The sequence below is a fragment of the Somniosus microcephalus genome, chromosome 17 (genome assembly GCF_052327205.1).
Source record: "Somniosus microcephalus isolate GS21.2 chromosome 17, FLI_Smic_1.0, whole genome shotgun sequence".
In the NCBI taxonomy this organism is placed as follows: domain Eukaryota; kingdom Metazoa; phylum Chordata; class Chondrichthyes; order Squaliformes; family Somniosidae; genus Somniosus; species Somniosus microcephalus.
Genome location: NC_141003.1, coordinates 15,021,311 through 15,044,437, shown reverse-complemented (window position 1 = coordinate 15,044,437; position 23,127 = coordinate 15,021,311). Strand labels below are relative to the sequence as shown.

Below are 23,127 nucleotides of genomic sequence, written 5' to 3'. Positions count from 1 at the left end.
CATCTTGCCTCTGGATCCCTGCATTGTTTACAAGCTGCTCCTCCGTTGCCGGGAAACGCTCCCTCCGCCCGGCGCAGGCGCGGCACCGCCCCTCGCCCGGGTTTGCGACAGGCCGCAGAGTGGAGGTCACGCGTTGCTCTGAGGCTTGTTTACCCGGAGCGGGCGCGGGCGCGGGCTGGGACCGGGAAATCCCGGGCCAGGGCGATCCCGGCACTGTGTGGTGTGGTGGGGTAAGGTGAGGTGTCGGGCGGGTTATTGAGGGGCCTCAGCCCGCGGCTCGGAAGGGGCCGAATGTCCCGTCTGATTTAGGGTTAGAGGTTAGAATGCGAGGGTTAGAGGCTGGGGCGAGGGTTAAAGGTTAGAGTGCGAGGGTTAAAGGTTAGAGTGCGAGGGTTAGAGGTTTGGAGCTAGGGTTAGAGGTTGGGGCTAGGGTTAGAGTGCGAGGGTTAGAGGTTGGGGGCTAGGGTTGGAGGTTTTGGTTGGGCTGAAGGAGTTAGGGTGGGTTTAGAGAGTTTAAGTTTGGGGTGGGGGCGTCTGAGGTCGGGGTTGGGGGCGTCGGGGGGGTTCTGAGGTGGGGGGGGGTCTGAGGTCCGGGGGGGGTGTCTGAGGGGGGGGGGTTTGAGGTCGGGGGGTTCTGAAGTCGGGGGGGTCGGGGGGTTCTGAAGTCGGGGGGGTCGGGGGGGTTCTGAGGTCGGGGTGGGGGGGGTCTGGGGGTGGGGGGTCGGGGGGGTTCTGGGGGTGGGGGGGTCGGGGGGTTCTGAGGTCGGGGGGGTCTGAGGTCGGGGGGGGGTCTGAGGTCGGGGGGGGGTGGGGGGGGTCTGAGGTCGGGGGGGGGGTCTGAGGTCGGGGGAGGTCGGGGGGTGAGGGGGTCTGAGGTCGGGGGGGGTCTGAGGGTCGGGGGGGTGAGGGGGTCTGAGGTCGGGGGGGGTCTGAGGGTCGGGGGTGCGGGGGGTCTGAGGGTCGGGGGTGCGGGGGGTCTGAGGGTCGGGGTCGGGGGGGTCTGAGGTCGGGGTGCGGGGGGGTCTGAGGTCGGGGGGGTGGGGAGGTCGGGGGGGTGAGGGGGTCTGAGGTCGGGGGGGGTCTGAGGGTCGGGGGTGCGGGGGGTCTGAGGTCGGGGGGGGTGGGGGGGGTGGGAGGTCGGGGGGGTGAGGGGGTCTGAGGTCGGGGGGGGTCTGAGGGTCGGGGGTGCGGGGGGTCTGAGGTCGGGGTCGGGGGGGTCTGAGGTCGGGGTGCGGGGGGTCTGAGGTCGGGGGGGGTGGGGAGGTCGGGGGGGTGAGGGGGTCTGAGGTCGGGGGGGGTCTGAGGGTCGGGGGTGCGGGGGGGTCTGAGGTCGGGGTGCGGGGGGGTCTGAGGTCGGGGTGCGGGGGGGTCTGAGGTCGGGGTGGGGGGGGGTCTGAGGTCGGGGGGGGTGGGGGGGTCTGAGGTCGGGGGGGGTGGGGGGGTCTGAGGTCGGGGGGGGTTCGGGGGGTCTGAGGTCGGGGTGCGGGGGGGTCTGAGGTCGGGGTGGGGGGGGGTCTGAGGTCGGGGGGGGTGGGGGGGTCTGAGGTCGGGGGGGGTCTGAGGGTGGGGGGGTGGGGGGGTCTGGGGGTGGGGGGGTCTGAGGGTGGGGGGTTCGGGGGTGCGGGGGGGTCTGAGGTCGGGGTGCGGGGGGGGTCTGAGGTCGGGGGGGGTGGGGGGGTCTGAGGTCGGGGGGTGGGGGGGTCTGAGGTCGGGGGGGTCTGGGGGTGGGGGGGTCTGAGGGTGGGGGGTGCGGGGGGTCTGAGGTCGGGGTGCGGGGGGGTCTGAGGTCGGGGGGGGTGGGGGGGTCTGAGGGTGGGGGGGTGGGGGGGTCTGAGGGTGGGGGGGTGCGGGGGGTCTGAGGTCGGGGGGGTGGGGGGGTCTGAGGGTGGGGGGCTGGGGGGGTCTGGGGGTGGGGGGGTCTGAGGGTGGGGGGGTCGGGGGTGCGGGGGGGTCTGAGGTCGGGGTGGGGGGTCTGAGGTCGGGGGTCGGGGTGGGGGATCTGAGGTCGGGGGTCGGGGTGGGGGAGGTCGGGGTGGTCTGAGGCCGGGGGGGTCGGGGGTCGGGGATCTGAGGTCGGGGGTGGTGGGGGGGTCTGAGGGTGGGGGGGGTTGGCTTAGATTTTGAGGTTGGGGTTAATGTATCGGGGGGTGGGGGCGTGACAGGTAGCAAGGGGGGGTAAGTGAGGATAAAGGTGATAGATGAGTGAGACTTAATACGGATAGAATGCAGCCAGCAGAATTCTGCATGGGTTGGAGTTTGCGTACGGCAGATCTCAAGGAGGTCAGCAAAGGAGACTGTTGGAGCAGTCGAGTCAGAAGTGGCCAAACGGTATGGTTGAGAGTTTCAGCGGCAGTGGGAGCCAGTGATGATAGGTGATAGTTCAGACATGGAGATAGGTGGTGCTGGTGTTGATGAGGGACTACATGTGTGAAGTTCTGCTGGATTGCACACGGTTCAGCCTGTACTATCAGCTAAGAAGGGGAATGGAATCAGAGACTATGATGCGCAGTTTCTGGTCGGAACTGAACCAGATAGCTTTGGTCTAGTTTGGATGGAGAGAGTCCTAAGTAATCCATGACTTGATGTCTGATGGTATTTTGGGTAGTGGTTGTGTAGTTGAGAGTGGTGCAAAGACTCTTGTGTCATCAGCACATACAGGAAACTTTCGATTTACCGGCACCTAAATAACCGGAAATCTCGGTTAAGGCATAGTGGTTAGCACTGTTGCCTCACAGCGCCAGGGACCTGGGTTCGAATCCGGCCTCGGGTGACTGTCTGTGTGGAGTTTGCACATTCTCCCCGTGTTTGCGTGGGTTTCCTCCGGGTGCTCCGGCTTCCTCCCACAGTCCAAAGATGTGCGGGTTAGGTTGATTGGCTATGATAAATTGACCCTTAGTGTTAGGGGGATTAAATACGTGGGGTTACGGGGATCGGGTGGGATATGTGTTGGTGTAGGGGTTACAGGGATCGGGTGGGATATGTGTCGGTGCAGGCTCGATGGGCCGAAATGGCCTCTATCTGCATTGTGGGGTTTCTGTGATTCTGTGAACCAGCAAAATTCAGGAGTAGGTTCAGGTAACTTTTATTACTTGCCTTCCTCCATCTGTTGCTGTGCAAGGGTGAGGCTGCAGCTGTTGCTAAGCTACAGAGACGCTTGGAACTTGTGGCCATTGTTCTGAACTTGTTGCTAAGCAACAGGGTTTGTTGCTTTATACGGAGCTCTCAGCTCCGTATCTTTTACTATAGCGTTCGGTTATCTGGAATTTTTGATGAACCGGCACCACGTCGGTCCTGGATAAGTTTCCTGTATATGGAAGTTAACCCCATGCTTATTGATCGTGTCAGTGAAAGGCAGTACATGGATTGGGGGATAAAAGGAGACCAAGGGTAGAACCGTGGGCCACGTCAAGGGTGATTATAAGCACAAAGAGAAGTTATTGCAGGAGATCTCCAGGCTGTGCTGAGACAAGCAGCAAGGTGACCATGAAAGGGTGGTGTGATGGGTGGACCATAGAAGAGAAATGGTAGGAAAGGACACAGTGGCTCAGTCTATTGAAGGCCACAGAGAGATCGGGGAGGGCTGAAATCAGCACCATTGGTGTCTTTGACCAGGTCGGTCCCAGTGTTGTCGGCATAACAGAATCCAGGCTGAAGGGATTTGAACAGGCAAATGTAACTCTCATATCTGTTTGTAAACCTACATCGATAGTTTGTCGTCTTACTACAATTCACTTGAGAATCTTGTGCAAAAAGTAACACAAAAAGCAAATGTGAAAAGAGAGGACGGTTACTTCAGTGTCCACTTACGGTGTTTAATCTGTGATAATCTAATTATCTTTGCTGTTTTGTCTGTCACTTTGTATGTTTAAAAAAACTTATTCTGTTCACTCGCTTGCTTTGAATGTCGGGTTTGAAGCTCAGCTGAAGGACGAGCAGGACACAGGCTGCACACAGCGGGGTTAATCCATAGCAAATCGCTGCGGAAGTGGCGTGGAATAGCACAGCTAGGTTGAAGAGTTCCTGGTCGGAATGGAACAGGGTGACTGTTTTGCTGGTGTTTAGCTGGAGAAAGTTCTCACTAATCCATGATGGGAGGGTGGGGGGACGACACATTTCGAAAAATGGCAGTGTTATCTGTAATTATTGCATCCTAACATTATGAAATCTGTTGATTGTTTAATTCCAGACTTTGGTTTCAGACTCTTGAATAACAAAAAGATGAATGAAATAGAGAGGGCTGAAAATAAACAGTACAGGCAAACTACTGCAGATGGGGGCTAGTGAAAGAAGAAAGAACTTGCATTTATTTATATGGTGTCTTTTTACAGCCAGTTAACCACCTTTGAAGTTCAGTCACTCTTATTTTGTAGGCAAACGCAGCAGCCAGTATGCACACTGCAAGGTCCCACAAACAGCAAGGAGATAGGAGCAGGAGGAGGCCATTCAGCCCCTCGAGCCTGTTCCGCCATTCAATGAGATCATGGCTGATCTGTGACCCAACTCTATATACCCGCCTTTGGCCCCATCCCTTAATACCTTTGGTTAACAAAAATCTATCAATCTCCAATTTAAAATTAACAATTGATCTCGCATCAATTGCCGTTTGCGGAAGAGAGTTCCAAACTTCTACCACCCTTTGTGTGTAGAAGTGTTTCCTAACTTCACTCCTGAAAGGACTGGCTCTAATTTTTAGACTCTGCCCCCTAGTCCAAGACTCCCCAACCAGCGGAAATAGTTTCTATCCTGTCTGTTCCCTTTAATATCTTGCAAACTTCGATTAAATCACCGCTTAACCGTCTAAATTCCAGGGGATACAACCTAGTTTGTGTAATTTCTCCTTGTAATTTAACCCTTGGAGCTGAGTTGAATGGCCTTCTGTTGATGGTGATGTTGGTTGAGGGATAAATGTTGGCCAGAACTCCCCTGATCTTGAAATAGTCCCATGGGATCTTTGCCATCCGCCTGAGCAGGCAGATGGGGCCTAACATCTCATCCGAATGATGGCATCTCCGACAGTGTCGCACTCCCTCACTACTTGCACTGAAGTGTCAGGCCAGATTCTATGCTCAAGTTCTGGAGTGGGGCTCGAACCCACGATCTTCTGACTCGGGAGGTAAGAGTGCTACCACTGAGCCAAGGCTGCCTTTTAGTGTACCTGAATCTGAGCCCTTTTGTTTTGTTACAGTAACAGTGAAAGACTGGATGGAAAAGCTTTTGTTGGAACATGGCAAATCCTTTAAGAAGCGAAGTAATAAAACTGTATAAAAATGTAAGTTTCTGGCCATCGGCTGTAACATTGTTTAGCGACAAATTTACGGTCATGATTCAGCGGGTGGATAAATTGCTTGGTGTGGGACTGAGTCATGTAGGTCAGGAAGTTTCCAGGTCAGCCCCTTGTATGTGTTAACCACTATCAACCAGGGCTGCAATGGGTACACAGCAATCAACCTCTACTTCATCTCAAAATGTATTTTTCCATCAGGCTTCTGATGATGGAAATTGCGGAACAAATTCCGAATATATTGATAACTAACTGAAAATCTTTTCAGTTAATGCACCGTCCCCGGTATACACACGATTCTTGATCCATTTTAGCTACTCTGTTTGTCCCTGTCGCTGTAAGTGAGGTTTAACACTCTCTCTTATGAAATTAATGCTCACACACTGACAGGCTGATTCCGGTGACGGACATCAGATCAGTTTAAATTATCTGTTAATCAGTGGGTTCACTCAACAAACTGGACCACGAGCCGTAATGTTGCGCCTCATTCGCCTCCAATAAATAAAAAAATCCCCAGAGATTGTGTTGTTGAAGTCTTTTGACGTTGAAGGGAAAGTAAATTCGCTCAGCGTTCTGGTGCTCCAGCTGTGTGAGCTGTCCGATATCCACTTCGGCTCTGTTTTATTATCGGTAATGGACAGGTTATTTATTTCTCTCTTGGGGTGGCAGACAGACAGACCTCGAGTTATTAACAAACAGAGAGCGACTGAGGATACCATTCTTAACCCATATCTTATGTGCATTATCTCCCCAGTAACCTGATTTTCTCCATTCTCTGTTCCGCAGCTACCCCAACTCAATTGAAGATTGACTCCAGCACACCCGAGAGCAATTCAGCTGCGTCTCTGATTCGTGTTTGTGAAACGGCTGAGTTTTACCCGGGCGAATAAACCCTCGTTTGATGTAAAACTCGCATTCAATCCGCAACTGTGATAAATATCACTAAACGGCAGAACACTGGGGGACTGCATGACGTTTCCAGCTCTTTGGAAGAGACGCAGCCTGTGCCGAACGGGGCTGCTTAGGTCTGTTTGGTATCTCATACCTCCCTCGGACACCCGCCATTGCCATCCACACAGTTGCTAATTTCGACCCAGGTACGAGGCCAACAGGCGAAGAAGTAAGATCAGCTACTATTATATTCTGAAAGGCTATTTCATAGAGTTTGTTCATATTGATAACCATAAAGATAGGTAGAACAAAGCTCCCGGGAAATATCAAAGCAAAGAGAAAATCAATGTTTCAATGTAAAATACTATTGACTCGAAGCTATTGTAAAACCGGAAGTAATATTATCGCCGTCCAGCCAGAAACTCGGCCGCTTGCAAATTGTAAAAACAAATGAGCAGGTGGTGTAGCTCTTCCATCCAATTATTTTACATCTCTTGCTTATTATTAAACATTCAAATTTTTGCTTTTGTTTAATTGATTTTATTCTTTCCCATTTTCTGGTTTCCTTCCATGAGTTGCAGGACTAGAAACGGCAGTTCTTTTGTCTGGCCTCGCGTGTCTCCCAGTGCGGCTCCTGATTCCGGCCCCTGTTGGGCGATTCACTCTGAATTGGTCAGAAATTAGCCTTGTGGACTGGCCGTAACGCAACCGCTCCATGATACAGAGGTTTGGAGCGGGAACCCGTTTCATACATTTCATTCAGACTGTGACACAGATCTGTTTGCACTAAAATTAGTTGCAAGACGTCGGTTTATTAACAACTATTTTTCTGTAATTAACAAATAACCGTGTGCGGGTTTCCTTTCCCAGTCAGTGACAGTTTTATTTCAGTAAATACACTGCAGAGAATTGAATTTGCATTTAAACCCAATTGATACAATCCGCCTTTTCCTTCGGCAATAACTGAATTGCCGCGATTTCATCAAACAATAGTTTAAGAGCAAAAGAGAAGTCAAGTACAAGAACAAGCCTTTCTGTCCATCGAAAAATATTCATCTGGAATTCTAACTCTCCCAAACTCTAACTCTCCGAACATCCTAAACTAATACCCTCCCTCGCAGATTATTCCGGCCGTGTATCACCCTTTAGTGAGTCGTTCCTTTTGATATCAAATCTAAGAAGATAAAGTAAGGTTATTTTTAAAACGACCACCTTCTCGTGCTATACTGCATAGTTACTGTAAATATGAGCAGCAGTTTAGCCAACAAATTATCCCGATGTCTCTTTTCAGGTAACGAAAGTCACAAATTAGAAATCAATATCTATCCTTTTAATCTTGCAGAATCTGATGGTAAATGTCGTTACATCTGGGGTTTTGGATGTGCGCTGGGTGGATTGGCGTTTCTGGTGCTCATGATCATCATTGGGACGAGATGCAGTTTGAAGAATAAAGGTAAGTTAAGTTCATAGTTCGATTTAATACAAATATTTAGAGGGATAGAGAGAGCGTCATGGGCGGCACAGCAAGAGAACAGCGCGAGTATTACTTAAAGGTTCAGGTTATGATATCTGATGCCACTGGAACAGAAATCGCTTGTTGCAAATTGCACTGAATTCAGCATCTTATAATGAAAGAATTATAACAGAATGAGACTATAAAGTATCTGATCGTCTAACAACGGAAAATTCCATTTTGTGGCAGATGATAAGTGCAATTTGATCGATTGTTTCATCACTTTGGGGGCCTGTGACTAGTTTGGGTAAAGTGGGTCAGTGTCCAGTTGCGAGTCGATGTACACGACTGTAGATGGTACATTGATTCGGTTTTCCAACACAGCTCGGAAAATGTAATATCACAAAATATCTGCTGATGAGGAAGGCCATTTGGTCCATCCCGGCAGATGGACTGTTACCCCAGTGTAGAATCCATCTGTTTGTTAAGGATTCTCAGGTCGTTTGCCTCATTTTCTGTATGTAGAGCTTTGTTCCTCATTTTGATCTCTCTGTAAGGAAGAATTTCCTGACATCATGCCTAAAATTCTCATTTGCTAGTTTTTTTTACCAGTGTCCCCGAGTTCAGGCCTCGCAGTTAAATATCTGACAGTATACGGGTACGGTAGTGTAGTGCTTATGTTACTGAACTGGTAATCCAAAGGTCTGGATTTGTAATCGCGAGAAGGTGGGTAAACCCATCCAAGGCATTTTGAGAATTTGGATTCAGTTTTAAAAATTTGGAAATAAAAAGCTGGTATCAGTAAAAGACAAGTGACTATAAGGCTGTCGGGTTGTCATAAAATGCTAAGCAATTCATTAATGTCCTTTAGAAACGGAAACTTGCCGTTTTTACCCGGTCTGGCCTTTTTGTCACATCAGTTCCACACGAATATGGTTAACACTTAACTGCCCTCGGAAGTGGTCTAGTGAACCGTTCGGTTGTCCGTAATTAAGAGCACCTAAAGATGGGCAATAAAAGCTGCCCTTGACAGCGACACCCACGTCCTGAGAATCAATGCAATAAAACTTTGGATTAACTTTTTCTATATGCTTAGCTTTCTTATATGTTTCCATAAGATCATGTCTGAGACGCCTCCTTTCCAGCCTAAAAGGTCACGTTTATTCAGAGTTTCCTCATAGTTCAGTCCCCTGACCCTGGGAAACCAGCCTGGTGGGTCTTCTCTGCACTGGCACTAGCTCTTGACCATTAGTGACCAAATTCGTTCACATTATTCAATCGTCCATGTGACTAGAGCACTATATAATTTGATCGTTCCCCCCTCTGGCTTTCATTCTACTGTTTTGACTATGTTGTTCATCAGCCTATTGGCTTTGTCCATTGCCCCTATGCATTGGATGGACATGTTTAGCGTCCAGTCTACTAAACCCCTAGGTCTCTTTCAGTTCCACGTTTAGCTATTTTAATACAATCCATGAAGTACATGTGTAGTTTATTTTTTCTTCCTTGCTGTAGCGCCCTCCTCTTCTCTGCATTGAATTTCATCTGCCATTGCTGTCAACCTATATATCTGAAGTCATGTTAAGCCTAACATTGATTGTAAAATACTTTTGAAGGTGCAAACATGGAAAATTAATAAACATTTTAATCATTGAATGTAAATAAATTCCTTTAATTTCCAGGTAAACAGGAAAGTGTAACAATACTAGAACTTCATGAAGAGCTGGTAGGTTCATATAATTTATCCAGGAATAGGGTTCCAATGTAAATAAATATTCTTATAATGCGGATATTTTATCAGAACCTATATCGCAAAACTATTTGTCCCTCTTTGATGGATCATTGAAATCGTGTTTTCATACTTGTTGCGATGAAGGTGTAAGTGTTCAAAGAGAAAAAATGAAATTGCTAGCTTCATTCAACATATAACTAGGTAATGATTATGTGTACATCCATCTACCTGTTGCTTCTGGAATCTGATATGATGCTGAAACTACCTCTTATTTAAACATATCTGTAACACTTTATTTTAATGAAAATCGACAGGTTGAAATGTAAGTTTCAATGGATACTCCATTTACCGGACTTAATATTCGCACACTTTAAATATATTGGCCCAGAAATTCGGGTCTCCACGGGTGAGTAGGCCAAATGGAAGTGCCGGTTTTCTGCATGCACTATGCATGCGCGGGAAACTGGCTCTTCCGTTCCTCTGAAAGAAGGGGTTCCGAGGTCGAATGCACGCGTAGGAGAGGCTGTGCGTGCGCTTTGAACTTACGTTTTTTTTGCAGGTTTTCCTGGGATCGTAAGCCTGCAGGATTTAGAAATGTAAAAAGCAGGCGTAAGGCCTGCTTTTTACAAGGTAAGTGGTCAATTAATTAAAATTAAAACATTTTTTCCACAGGTTTATTATTTTTAAATACTTTAAAGCAAGGTAAGTTTATTTTTAGCCCCGTTAGAATATAAAATTATATTTTTCAAAAATTTTAATTATTGTTTAAAATAGGTATTTAATGAAATTTATAGTTTATTTAAAAAGTGTGATTTTTAAAAACATTATTTGAAGGTTTACAGCTGTTTTGGGGCCGTAGTATTTATAAGTCTTGACAGGTCTTCCTGTCAGACTTGTGAGTGTGCTTTTCCCTCCTCCGATTGGCTGCCCATGGCCCACGTGATCCCAGGGGATGCATCGAACCAACTGCGCCCCTGGGACACGCAAGCACTGCGCACCGGCAGCTGGGCCAGGCCTCGGATCGGAATTGCACGGGAGCCCACAGCGCAACGGCCGGCGCGCAAGGTAAGAGCAGGTCGGGGGCTTGCACCCGCGGAAAGCCCCTGACCCGAATTTCTGGGCCAAATTCTGCATTTTGTTTGTAGCCCAGGTCATTATGTTTATTATCTGTTCAGCAGTCTGTAAATTGGTGAAGGCAATATAACAAAAATCCACGTAACAAAACATTTTCTTTCTGGCCCATGCAGGGAGCCAAGGACGAGATCATGGCTTATGCTGCAGTAGATTTCAGCAAAGCTAAGAGAAGTCCAAGATGTAAACCTGAAGAGGAGAGCTCAGCGTATGCTCAGGTGAGGCTGAGAAGCAGATAAGAGAAACATAGATCACCCGTGGAGCACCAAAATTACTGTAATAGCGAAGTATTTGGGGTTGTTCCGACTTTGACCTTGTGTTGTATCTAAAGCTTTTTGTGTGTTATTCTGACGGCTGCCTTCAGCAGCAAACCACAAACTGGTAAAGCGACCAATCAACCATATTTCTAAACATTGGCTTTTCAGATAAAACAAGAGACAGCCCGGACAAGGTGACGTACGCGATTCGAGAATTGTGTGGCCCCGAGAAAGCGGGAAAATCTAAAAATAATAAAATAAGCGCTGAATATGCAGAGATACAGACGAAACCCCCAAGATACAATCTTGGACACATTATTCAGTTTATTGTTGTATATTGATTCATCCCGCAGCCATATCAACTCACTGATTTTAATGGAAAATAAAATCTGGCAGTTTCTATAAAGGGCCGAATATCCGATGGGGAAGTTTACCGCCCAAGCAGTGAAAGTGTTAAATATCTCCATGTGCAGGTATATCCGTGTTCTCCAATCCCCAAGATGTAATACATTCTATAATCATAGTATATAATACATCTGTGTTAATTGTTTCATTATTTGGAGATGATTTGTCAGAAATATAGATGTTTGTAATAAAAATAATTTTCAAGTTAAATCTGTATTATTTAATATATGACGATCCTATACTATTTTTATTAGAATGATAGGCTAACTGACATGCTGTAACTATTTATCAACATGTATACAAATGTGTGTCTTACATGTCCCAGTTAAAAATCAACGACAACATATATGATAATTATTTCTGAGAACAAAAGGGCAAAAAAAAATTGCTGACTTCAGGGGTTGTGTCACTGTATTCGGCTTCTATTCCAGGCGATGCTCTTGGAGTGGAGGACAGGAAGTTTCAATCCATGGCCTCGTCCATAAACTCTCTGAACTCAACTTGTGATTTTCGGTACAAGAGACACACTTGCCTGAACTCTGTGATGGCTACCAATTTCTTTCGTTGTAGAAAAGATTGAATGAACCATGATCTAGGTACTTAAAATGTTGCGAGGCATCGTCAAAGGAGTTATAAGCAGGCTGTTTGATTTAGACCCTTAACATGCAATAGAGTTTCGACTTTAACAAGCCTAAATGAAGAAGGGAATTGAACTTCAAACACTCACCCCTTTTAGAGTGGTTCCCGCATCAGGAAAGGGATAACTCGTGGTTTAAAATGTAAAACTGAGATCTATTTGGGACGTAGATCAACTAAATTAGAGGATTAGAACATTGTGCAACTGATACTAGAAGAACAGTAGCCCAGCAGTTCCAGTGACAAAGTGTTTGACTCCGAATCTAAAGACCATACAAGAAGAAGTGAATTAGTTGCCTCTTGCTTCGTGCAAGTATCATGGTTGGTTGACTGTGTGCATTATCAAGCAGGAGCATAGAAGCAGTACCAAGTATTTTAGAATCCTAGAAGGTTAGAGAATAGGAACCGGTTATTCGGCTCAGAGTCTGCAACGTTGTTTTTCTCCGCTTGAACCATATAGTTAATTCGAAACTCCTCATCGCTCTTCACAATCTTAAGTTTTCCACTTTTTCACGCAACTTCTTCCCAATGAAAAAGATGATCTGCTTCAACAACGGAATGCGGCAGACAACTCCAAATCCGCACATTCCACTATGGTCTATGTAAAGAGTATTTTGCATCTCCATTTTGCGATTATGTGAACTTGGCGCCCACTTGTTACCACCGGTCAGTGGTAATAATTCAAGAATCCTTCACGAATTTGAAAACCACTACATGCGCACCCCTTAATCTTCTCAGTTGCGTTGATGAAATCCGTAGCTTCTCCAGTCTCTCCATAACATTAACCCCACATTCCTGGTAACATAGTAGATAATCTATGCTACACGCATTCCATGTATTTTCTATCCTTCTTGTAATAGGGTGATCATACCAAATCACAGCAATTACAGTCTAACTAAAGTCAAGTACAACATTTCCTCTATGTTTTTCTATTTTATGCCGATAGACAGAAACTCAAAGGACTCTGTCCAGCCATTTATTGTATCACCATTAACGACTTGTGTATCTGCACGCCAAGTTTACTGCTCCTCTGCACCATTTCAAATCCAACTATTCAAGGAGTGTTTTGTTTCTCCGCTTTTTTCTCCAAAATGTATTACTATAACTTTCTCTGCTTTCTACATCTGTTGTTGAATTGCCCATCCAGCGATGACTATCTGTGTTCCCCTGCAGCATTTCTCAACCTCGATCCTAATTCTCCATCCTTCTTTTCCCATTAGGTGTCATCCTGAACTTTGGAAATGAATCCCTCAATTCCCACAGACAGATAATTTATGTGTGTAGTAAATAAAAGCAGCACCAAACTCAGGCACCTGTGAAAAAGCATTCGATAAGGTGCCACACAAGAGCTTGTTACACAACATTAGGGCTCATGGGTTTGGGGTAATAAATTAACATGGATTAAGGATTGGTTAACGGACAGAAAACAGAGAGTGGTAATAAATGGGTCATTTTCGGGTTGGCAGGCTGTAACTAGTGGGGTACCTTGAGGCTTGGGCCTCAACTATTTACAACCTATATCAACGACTTAGATGAAGGGACCGTGTGTAATGCATCCAAGTTTGCTGACGATGCAAAGCTAGATGGGAAAGTATACTGAGTAGGATGCAAAGAGGCTGCAAAGGGATATAGAAAGGTTAATTGGGTGGGCAATAACATGGTCGGTGGACTATAATGTGGAGACGTGTGAAGTTATCTATTTTGGAAGAAAAAATCGAAAAGCAGAATATTTTTTAAATGGTGAGAGACCTGGGTGTTCTTGTACACGAATCACAGAAAGTTAACAAGCAGATATAACGTGCAATTAGGGTGGCAAATGGTATGCTAGCCTTTATTACAAATGGACTGGAGTATCATGGTAAATAAGTCTTACTACTTTTATATAGGGCCTTAATGAGACCACACCACTGTGTACAGTTGTGGTCTCTGTACCTATGGTAGGATGTAGTTACCTTAGAGGGAGCGCAACGAAGGTTCACTCTTTGATTCCTGGGTTGAGGGGACTGTCCTATGATGACAGATTAAGCAGACTAGGCCTCTATTCCCTAGAGTTTAGAAGAATCAGAGGTGATCTCACTGAAACATATACAATTATTAAAGGGCTTGACAGGGTAGATGCTCGGAAGATGTTTTCCCTGGTTGGAGATTCTATAACTAGGGGTCACAGTCTCAGGCTAATTCGTCGGTCATTTAGGACTGACAGAAGGAAACATTTCTTCAATCACAGAGTTGGAAATCTTTGGAATTCTCTACCCAAACGGGCTGTGGATGCTCAGTCGTTGAGTACATTCAAAGCAGAGATCAATAGATTTTTGGATACTAAGGGAACCAAGGGATTTGGAGATTGTGCAGGAAAGTGGAATTCAGATATAAGATCAGCCATGATCTTATTGAACGACGGAGCAGGCTAGAATAACCGAATGGCCTACTCCTGACCTAGAAAACTATCTTGAATGTAGGGAGTTCTGGAAGATCAAAACCAAAGCATCCACTATCTCTGTAGCCACCTCTTCTATAATCCTAGGATGTTTGCTATATTAACAGGTGTTGCTAAGTATTGCCAACGTCGCATGCGTTTCTAAAGCTAATTAAAGAACATGGGTCATTCGCTCAACTCCACTGCAGCAGTTCAAGTTGTAAATTTAGCTGCTAATAAGCCACACTCTGAAAACCTACCGAGTGTTGCATAGCAACAGTTATTACACCTCATAGTTCGTTTTAATTGCAGGAACAGACAACGCTCACATTAAACGGAGATTCTATTTGATATTTTGCTTTGTAACCTTTCCTAACCCCACTATCAACTGGAATCCGTAATCGCGTCACCTTAAGGCGATTGAATCGTTTCTTTTATCCTCATTTTTCTTTATTATGCTAAGCATAGACGTGTATTCCTCTATAGATTTTCGAGCGTTTCCATATTCATCTGCACACAAGTTTCAGTACAGTAATATTGTCTATACCCCTGACATTTAACTTAACTTAATGTACTGCAATACTATAATATTGATCACATGGGCTTCCAATATGTACGATGTGGACAACTGTCTAAAATGTCAAAAGCATTTGGTTAAAGTGATACATATTTTATTCAATCGCCTTTTAATTGTGACAATTTTAAGAGGAGTGCTGCTAATTAAAATTGTCAGGGTGCAATACACCTTAGGACTGCAGGTTGTACGCGCCCATAGACGCATTTCGTAAATAATTTATTGTGGGAAATCTTGCCGCTCAACTCCATCTGCACCAAGAGCAGAACACAGGGTAGTGGGTAGTTATGATGTCACAGTAGGAGAACTTTCATGTAAAATTTGCGCTCAGAGGCTGCCTTCAAGTAGCAGTTTGACAGTGCACATTGTCTGAAGACAGTAGTCAGTGTATAGGTAATCCCTTTATTACACTGAAGGCATAATGGATAGGTTAAAATTATGCACATTCTCTTTAAGAACACGCTGACATTGATTACATTCAAGATGATAGAAATGTTAAAGAATACAATTAGAAACAAGTACACAGACCAACACGCACATGTGAGTACGTAAGTGCTCACGTGCGCACACACACACGCTAACTTGAAGTCTCTGTGCATTCCCAGTGAAAAAGTATCCAACCCAAATTATTAACATTGGTATATAATAAAAATGAAAGTGAATATATCAATCAGAAAGGCAATCGTCTTGACAGACTCAATAGGGGTAAAATTCATTTTTTCGCTGTCTCTATCTTAATTAAGAATATAAGAAATAGGAGTAGGAGTAGGGCATTTGAGCCTACTCCGCCATTCAATAAGATCATGGCTGATCTTCTACCACATCTCCACTTCCTGCATTATCCCTATATCCCTTGATTCCCTTAATATTCAAAAATCTATCGATCTCTGTCTTGAATATACTCAAAGACTGAGCCTCCACAGCCCTATGGGGTAGTGAATTCCAAAGATACACCACCCTCTAAGTGAAGAACTTTATCCTCATCTCAGTCCTAAATGACCGACCCCTTATTCTGAGACTGGGAACACTGATTCTCGACTCCCCAGTCAGGGGAAACATCCTCCCTGCATCTACCCTTTCAAGCCCTGAAATAATTTTGCGTGTTTCAATTGGATCACTTCTCATTCTTCTAAACTCTAGAGAATATAGGCCAAATCTACACAATCTCTCCTCATAGTACAATCCCCCCATCCCAGGAACCAGTCTGGTGAACCTTCGTTGCACCTTTTAATGCAAGTATATCCTTCCTTAGATAAGGAGAAAAAACTGTACACAATACTCCAGGTGTGGTCTCACCAGGGCCCTATATAACTGCAGTAAGATGTCTTTACACTTATACTCAAATCCTCTTATAATAAAGGCCAAGATTCTATTTGCTTTCCTAATTGCTTGCTGTATCTGCATGTTAACTTTCAGTGATTGGTATACAAGGGCATCCAGGTCCCTCTGAACATCAACATTTCCCAATCTCTCACCACTTAAAAAATACTCTGCTTTCCTATTTTTCCTACCAAAGTGGATAACTTCATATTTCTCAACATTATATTCCATTTGCCATGTACTTGCCCACTCACTTTGCCTATTTCTATCCCCTTGAATCCTCCTAGCATCCTCCTCACAACTTATATTCCCACCCAGCTTTTTCTCATCAGCAAACTTGGTTATATTACATTAGGTCTCCTCATCCAAATCAATGATGAAGATTGTGAATAGCTGAGGCCCAAGCACTGATCCATGAAGTACCGCACTTGTTACTGTATGCCAACCCGAAAAAAATAGTTTATTACTACTCTGTTGTCTGTCCGTTAACCAATCCTCAATCCATGCTAGTATATTACCCCAATCCCATAAGCCCTAATTTTGTTCAATAGCCTCTTATGTGGCACCTTATCGAATGCCTTCTGAAAATCCAAATACACCACATCCACTGGTTCCCCCTTGTCTATTCTGCTAGTTACAACCTCAAAAATCTCTAACAGATTTGTCAAACACGATTTCCCTTTCATAAATCTGTGTTGCCTCTGCCCAATCGTATTATTAATCGTATCTAACCCACCACCAACTCGTTGTAATCCCAATCAGTAATGTACTTATTTCACAATTCTATAATCATGACGCTTGGTGCATTTTACACCGTCATTACAAGTCTGATTGAGAACAAGTTGGGCTTTCAGTTATATCCAGTACATGATTTTTAAACCTGAGAATCAGGACTCTGGTTCCACACAAACTATCGGCTATCCCTCTGTTAGCGTTACACGAACTGATCGACGTGATCTTAATTGTAGCGACTGCATTGGATGTTTTAGTGTATACGGAAAACACATCATTTATACACTGTGCACTTTTAAAGCAATGGGCGGATGGTGGTACTGAGACTGCGTCCTGCCCAGCCGTATGAAGATTGCACATGCAGCCGAAATCCTTTTGCTTTCAATGAGAAACGCAAGTGCTGATACACAAATTGAGCAAGTACAAACCATAGAAATCATGAGCACCACGAAGGATCCCTTGGGAAATTTATTTTTAACGTAATTTCACCTCACAGTTTAGTCACACTCAGTGCGGTGTCGAACACAAGCCCTGTGAGGCTAATTCCTTAAGGTCGGGCAATAATTTGGATGCATGCTACAACGGTAGCCTGGCTGCCGAGGGGAAACGGTTTGAAGGGGATGCTAAAGTTAGTAACAATGGTTTACAGCCACAACTTATAAATCATGCTAGAGCCGAAATTCCAGTTTGAAAATGCCAGGAGAAGCTAATACATCTTTTCCAAGATTCAGTGATTGCCGCTGTTCACTAACTTATAAAATTTGACAATATTTGAATAAGGAATTCCACTATAAGACGGAGGAATCGCTCTTTTTGGGGGGAGGAGCTGTTAGGATTTTTTTCATTAATTTAGTATTTTTGGTAGGAATGCATCCCCTTTGCTATACAATGGTCTTGTGGGTGACACTGTCAATGGCCTAGTGTACTAATAATTAATTCGGGCCGCACTGCTCCTTCCAGTTGAGGTTACTAAGAAATAATGTGCTTCATAGGGTCAAAGTTTCCTGACTACAAACAACTGGACGCTTCTTGCACTATTTGGTTAAATAAAGGTCAAAGGCTTGTTAATCAACCTGTCTCCCTATTGGACAAGGCAATACAGAGATGCTTAACGCAGCAAGAAATTCTGCCCGCCTGTCAACTAATGCAGCAAAGTGAAGCTGCATGTATATTTAGCTTGCAACCACAGTTAGCTACGTGCATATTTACATGTTCATTCATCTACAGTCAAGCAAACCTGCAGCGGCTACAACTTTTGCAAAGTGAAATCAAATGAAATCTTCTTCCACAAATATCTAGGAACACGCACTTTTGGTACAAATGCACCATTACAATAATCTGAGGAAGTTCTGTCTCTATGGCCTTTAGACTATTTTACCTTTGAAGTTTTACCGCCAAGTATGAAAACCTGTTCCTGTTGACACTGTGACCAGCTGCTTCAGATTCGGTTTTTTTTTTTAGCTTCAGAGAAGCACAGGTCTTTCAAACAACATTTACAACTCGCTGGTGCTCAGTGGGCCAATGATCCCCGATGTGCAGTATTGCGCCATGGAGGAAGGTGACTTTTTAAAAGCCCTGTTATCTGTTGAAATAGAGTTTAGGTAGTGGGGTTCTGCAGCCAATCTCAGCTGCTGTGACCTCTGCTTCAAGTTCGGGCATAGAGAAGCTCAGATGGGGATGTGATAGTTCCTACAATCTGATTATCTACTAATGGACCGGAGAGAGAAAATGTAATCTGTGCAGCTAAAACACCTGCCTTAATGGTAGTGTTATCCCTAAGAATAAATAAATCACTGGGGAGTTCATCTGTCTACGCTGAAATCAATGGTGTTGAAAAAAAGCGATTCCAGAAAGGAGGGGGAGTGAAAACAGGGAACTACAGGCTCGTTAGACTGACATCAGTTGTCGGTAAAACGCTGGAATCCATACGGAAGTGGTAACAGGGCACTTAGAAAATCATAATACGATTAGGCAGAATTAACATGGTGTTGTGAAAGGGAAATCCTGTTTAACAAACTTATTAGAGTTTTTTGAGGATGTAACCAGCAGAGCAGTATATTTGGATTTCCAAAAGGCAGTCAATAAGGTACCACATAAAAGTTTTTTACGCAAGATAAGGTCTAATCGGGTTGCGGGTAATATATTAGCATGGCTAGAGGATTGGTTAATGGACAGAAAACAAAGAGTGAGGAAAAATGGGTCATTTTCAGGTTGGCAAGCTGCAACTAGTGGATTGCCACAAGGATCAGTGCTTGGGCCTCAGCTATTCATCATTTATATTAATGACTTAGATGAAGGGACCGAGTGTAATGTTTGCTGACGATACAAAGGTAGATGAGAAAGGAAGCTGTGAGGCTTCACAAAGAGCCTCCAAAGGGATATTTTTTAATTCGTACATGGGATGTGCGCGTCGCTGGCAAAGCCAGCATTTCTTGCCCATCCCTAATTGCCCTTGAGAAGGTGTTGGTGAGCCAACTTCTTGAAATACTGCAGTGCGTGTAGTGAAGGTACTGCCACAGTGCTGTTAGGGGCGGGGGGGGGGGGTTAGTTCCAGGGTTTTGACCCAGCGACGATGAAGGAATGGTGGTATACTTCTAAGTCAGGATGGTGTGTAACTTGGAGGGGAACTTGCAGGCGGTGGTGTTCCCAAGCGCCTGCTGCCCTTGTCCTTCTAGGTAGTAGAGGTTGCGAGTTTGGCAGGTGCTGCCGAAGAAGCCTTGATATGTTGCTGCAGTACATCTTATCAATGATGCACTCTGCAGCCATGGTGCGCTGGAGGTGGACGGAGTGAATGTTTAAGGTGTTAGAAGGGGTGCCAATCAAGCGGGCTGCATTGTCCTGGATGGTGTCGAGCTTCTTGAGTGTTGTTGGAGCTGCACTCATCTAGCCAAGTGGAGAGTATCCCATCACACTCCTGACTTGTGCCTTGTAGCTGGTGGATATAGACAGGTTAATGAGTGGTCAATAAGGTGGCAGATGGAGTATAATGTGGGGGAATGTGAGGTTATTAACTTTGGTAGGAAGAATACAAAGCAGAATATTTTATAAATGGTGAGAAACTATTACATGTTGATGTTCAGAGAGATTTAGGTGTCCTCGTACAGGAAACAAAGCAAGTTAGCATGCAGATACAGAAAGCAATTAGGAAGGCAACTGACAAGTTGGTCTTTATGGCAAGGGGGCTGGAGAATAAAAGTAAGAAACATAAGAACATAAGAACATAATACATAGGAGCAGGATTAGGCCATTTGGCCCCACGATCCTGCACCGCCATTCCATAAGATCTTGGCTGATCTGATCTTGGCTTCAATTCCACTTTCCCGCCAGCTCCCCATAACCCTTGCCTCCCCTATAGCTCAAATATATGCCTATCTCTGCCTTGAATATATTCAATGACTCAGCCTCCACAACTCTCTGGGGTAGAGAATTCCAAAGATTTACGCCCCACTGAGAGAAGAAATTCCTCCTCATCACCCGTTTAAATGGGCGACCCCTTATTCTGAAACTATGCCTCCTAGCTCTAGATCCCCTGACGAGGGGAAACATCCTCCCTGCATCTACCCTGTCAAGCCCCCTCACAATCTTATATGTTTCAATAAGATCATGCCTCATTCTTCTAAACTCTAATGGGTATAGGCCCAACCTGCTCAACATTTCTTCATAAGACAACCCCTTCATCTCAGGAATCAAACTAGTGAACCTTCTCTGAACTGCCTCCAATGTAAGTATAGCCCTCCTTAAATAAGGAGAACAAAACTGCACACAGTACTCCAGATGTGGTCTCACCAGTGCCCTGCAAAGTTGCAGCAAGACCTCCCTATTTTTATACTCCTATCCCCTTGTAATAATGGCCTACATTCCAGTACCCTTCCTAATTACTTGCTGTACCTGCATGCTAACTTTTTGTGTTTCATGTATGAGGACTCCCGGATCCAAATGTAGCGCAGCATTTTGTAGTCCCTCTCCATTTAAATAATAATTTGCTTTTTTATTCTTCCTACCAAGGTGGATAACCTCACATTTTCCCACATTATACTCCATCTGCCAAATTATTGCCCAGTCACTTAACCTACCTATATCTCTTTGCAGATTATTTGTGTCCTCCTCACAACTTGATGTCCCACCTATCTTTGTATTATCAGCAAATTTGGCTACATTACACCCGGTCCCTTCATCCAAATCATTAATATAGATTGTAAATAGTTGAGGCCCCAGCACTGATCCCTGTGGCACCCAACTAGTTAAAGTTTGCCAACCTAAAAATTACCCTTCTATTCCGACTCTCTGTTTTCTGTTAGTTAGCCAATCCACTATCCATGCTAATATATTGTCCCCAACCCCGTGTTCTCTTATCTTGTGCAGTGACCTTTTATGTGGCACCTTATCGAAAGCCTTCTGGAAATCCAAATACATTACATCTACTGGTTCCCCTTGATCCACCCTACTCGTTACATTCTCAAAGCACGTTTTGCTAGAATTGTACAGGGCTTTGGTGAAACCACACCACGAGTAATGTCCACAATTTTGGCCTTCTCATCTGAGGAACAATATACTTGCCCTAGAAACAGTGTAACAAAAGTTCACTAGATTGATTCCTGGGATGAGTGTGTTGTCCTATGAGGAGAGTTTGAGTAGATTGGGCCTCTACTTTCTGGAGTTTAGAAGAATGAGAGGTCATCTCATTGAAAATTATACGATTCTGAGAGAGATTGTCAGGGTAAACACTGAGAGGTTGTTTTCCTCTGGCTGGAGAGTCTAGAACTAGGGGGCATAATCGCGGGATAATGGGTCGGCCATTTAAGACTGAGATGAGGAGAAATTTCTTCTCTCAGAGGGTTTGGAAAATCTTTGGAATTCTCTAACTTCATTTGGCTGTGGATTCTGAATCGCTGAGTAGATTCAAGGCTGAGATAGATAAATATTTGGACTCTGGGGGAATCAAGGGATATGGAGATCGGGTGGGAAAGTCGAGTTGAGGTCGAAGATCAGCCATGATCTTATTGACTAGCGGAGCGGGCTCGTGGTGCTGAATGCCCTGCCCCTGCTCTTAATTCTTAAGTTCTTATATCTTGTGTTCTTATAAGGTATTTTATGTTATGGGTTATTTTTCTCTTTTTACTCTCTCTCTCTCTCTCTCACACTCTCTAGCTGCAGTCCGTGAAGTGCAGTTGGGTATCCAACCACGCTGAGCTTCTATTTTTGGATTTAAATGTGGGTTCACTCTGACATCGCTATTGTTTGTGAGCCATCTTTAGGTTTTGGTAAATTAAAAAAAGTGCATATCTGCAATAGAAACGATGGGGTCTGAATGCACCCTCATTTTACATGGATTTGACTCTTAGTTGGAAGCAAATTCAGGGCAGAATCAATCCTGGTGTACAAAAGGTGCATGTTGAAAGGTGAAGAGCTTCTCCTTGTCAATCTACTTGAACGCTCCAATATTTTAATAGTTGCAGGGGCGCTATGACCAGTATCTCCACCGCACCCAGCTCTCTCCTGGACCTGACTGTTACCAGTCGAGGGCCAAGCAATATAAACTTTGGTCTGCCTGGCAGACCAGAAGTAGAGCTATTTCTCTAAGGTCGGTTGCTGTGTTGTAAATGCACTCTAACAAACAGTTCAATTAAATAAAATATATTTTATCTTTAATTCTTATTTATGGCTTCAGTTGTGCAGCAAGGGAGAAGTTAGGGTGCAGATAAATCTAAACCTATTGAAAATTTAGCTCCATCTGAAAGACCACTTGGTATATCCTAGCTCAGCCATCTAGAAATCTTACATTTCCCCATTAACAGCATTTAATTGTCTCTTAAATGATTTCAGATGGTGGCCCTCACATGAGTACCCCAAGGCCACTTCCATTATCGATCAGTCTCTGTGTGAAGAAAAGCTTTTCCATTTCTGTTCTCGGAATGGGGGTGACATCTGCAAGGCTGCATTTATTACCCATTCCTAATGGGCCTTTTCTTGAACGGCTGCAGTCTTTACCCATAGTTTGGTAGAGTCTTCCATGATATTGACCCAAAGATGATGAAGGAACGGCGATGTATATCCAAGTCAGGATGGTATATGACTTGGAGAAGAACTTGGAGTTCATTATGTTACCATGACGTTGCAGCTCTCATCCTGCTCGTTGGTAGAGGTGAAAGAGCTGGGATGTGTTGCCCAATAAGAGCTTCCTTGTATCAGTCCTAAATTCGCTTGCATCCCGGTAGTTGGATAATAGATACAGTTTACAAAGCGTTTGAAACACGGCCGTTAACAGAGTGACATTTAGACAGTCAGCCTGAAATATCCCT

General features: G+C 44.9%; 1 protein-coding gene and 1 long non-coding RNA gene across 5 annotated transcripts in view; both read left to right on the top strand.

Annotated features, from left to right (window-relative positions):
- LOC147105519 (tyrosine-protein phosphatase non-receptor type substrate 1-like) overlaps positions 1 to 23,127 on the top strand; it is a 191,153-nt gene that overhangs the window by 129,159 nt on the left and 38,867 nt on the right. The gene's annotated exons all lie outside the window — the stretch shown is intronic.
- On the top strand, positions 31 to 11,360 carry LOC147105520 (uncharacterized). 4 transcript variants are annotated; one of them, XR_015081509.1, is made up of 8 exons: positions 31 to 230; positions 5,186 to 5,269; positions 6,068 to 6,378; positions 7,515 to 7,625; positions 9,308 to 9,351; positions 9,917 to 9,987; positions 10,605 to 10,706; positions 10,914 to 11,360. It is a non-coding gene; the product is annotated as an uncharacterized LOC147105520 (long non-coding RNA). The 4 variants fall into 4 exon arrangements; XR_015081508.1 differs by lacking the exon at positions 9,917 to 9,987 and having other exon boundaries at positions 34 to 230; positions 6,068 to 6,401; XR_015081507.1 differs by lacking the exon at positions 9,917 to 9,987 and having other exon boundaries at positions 35 to 235.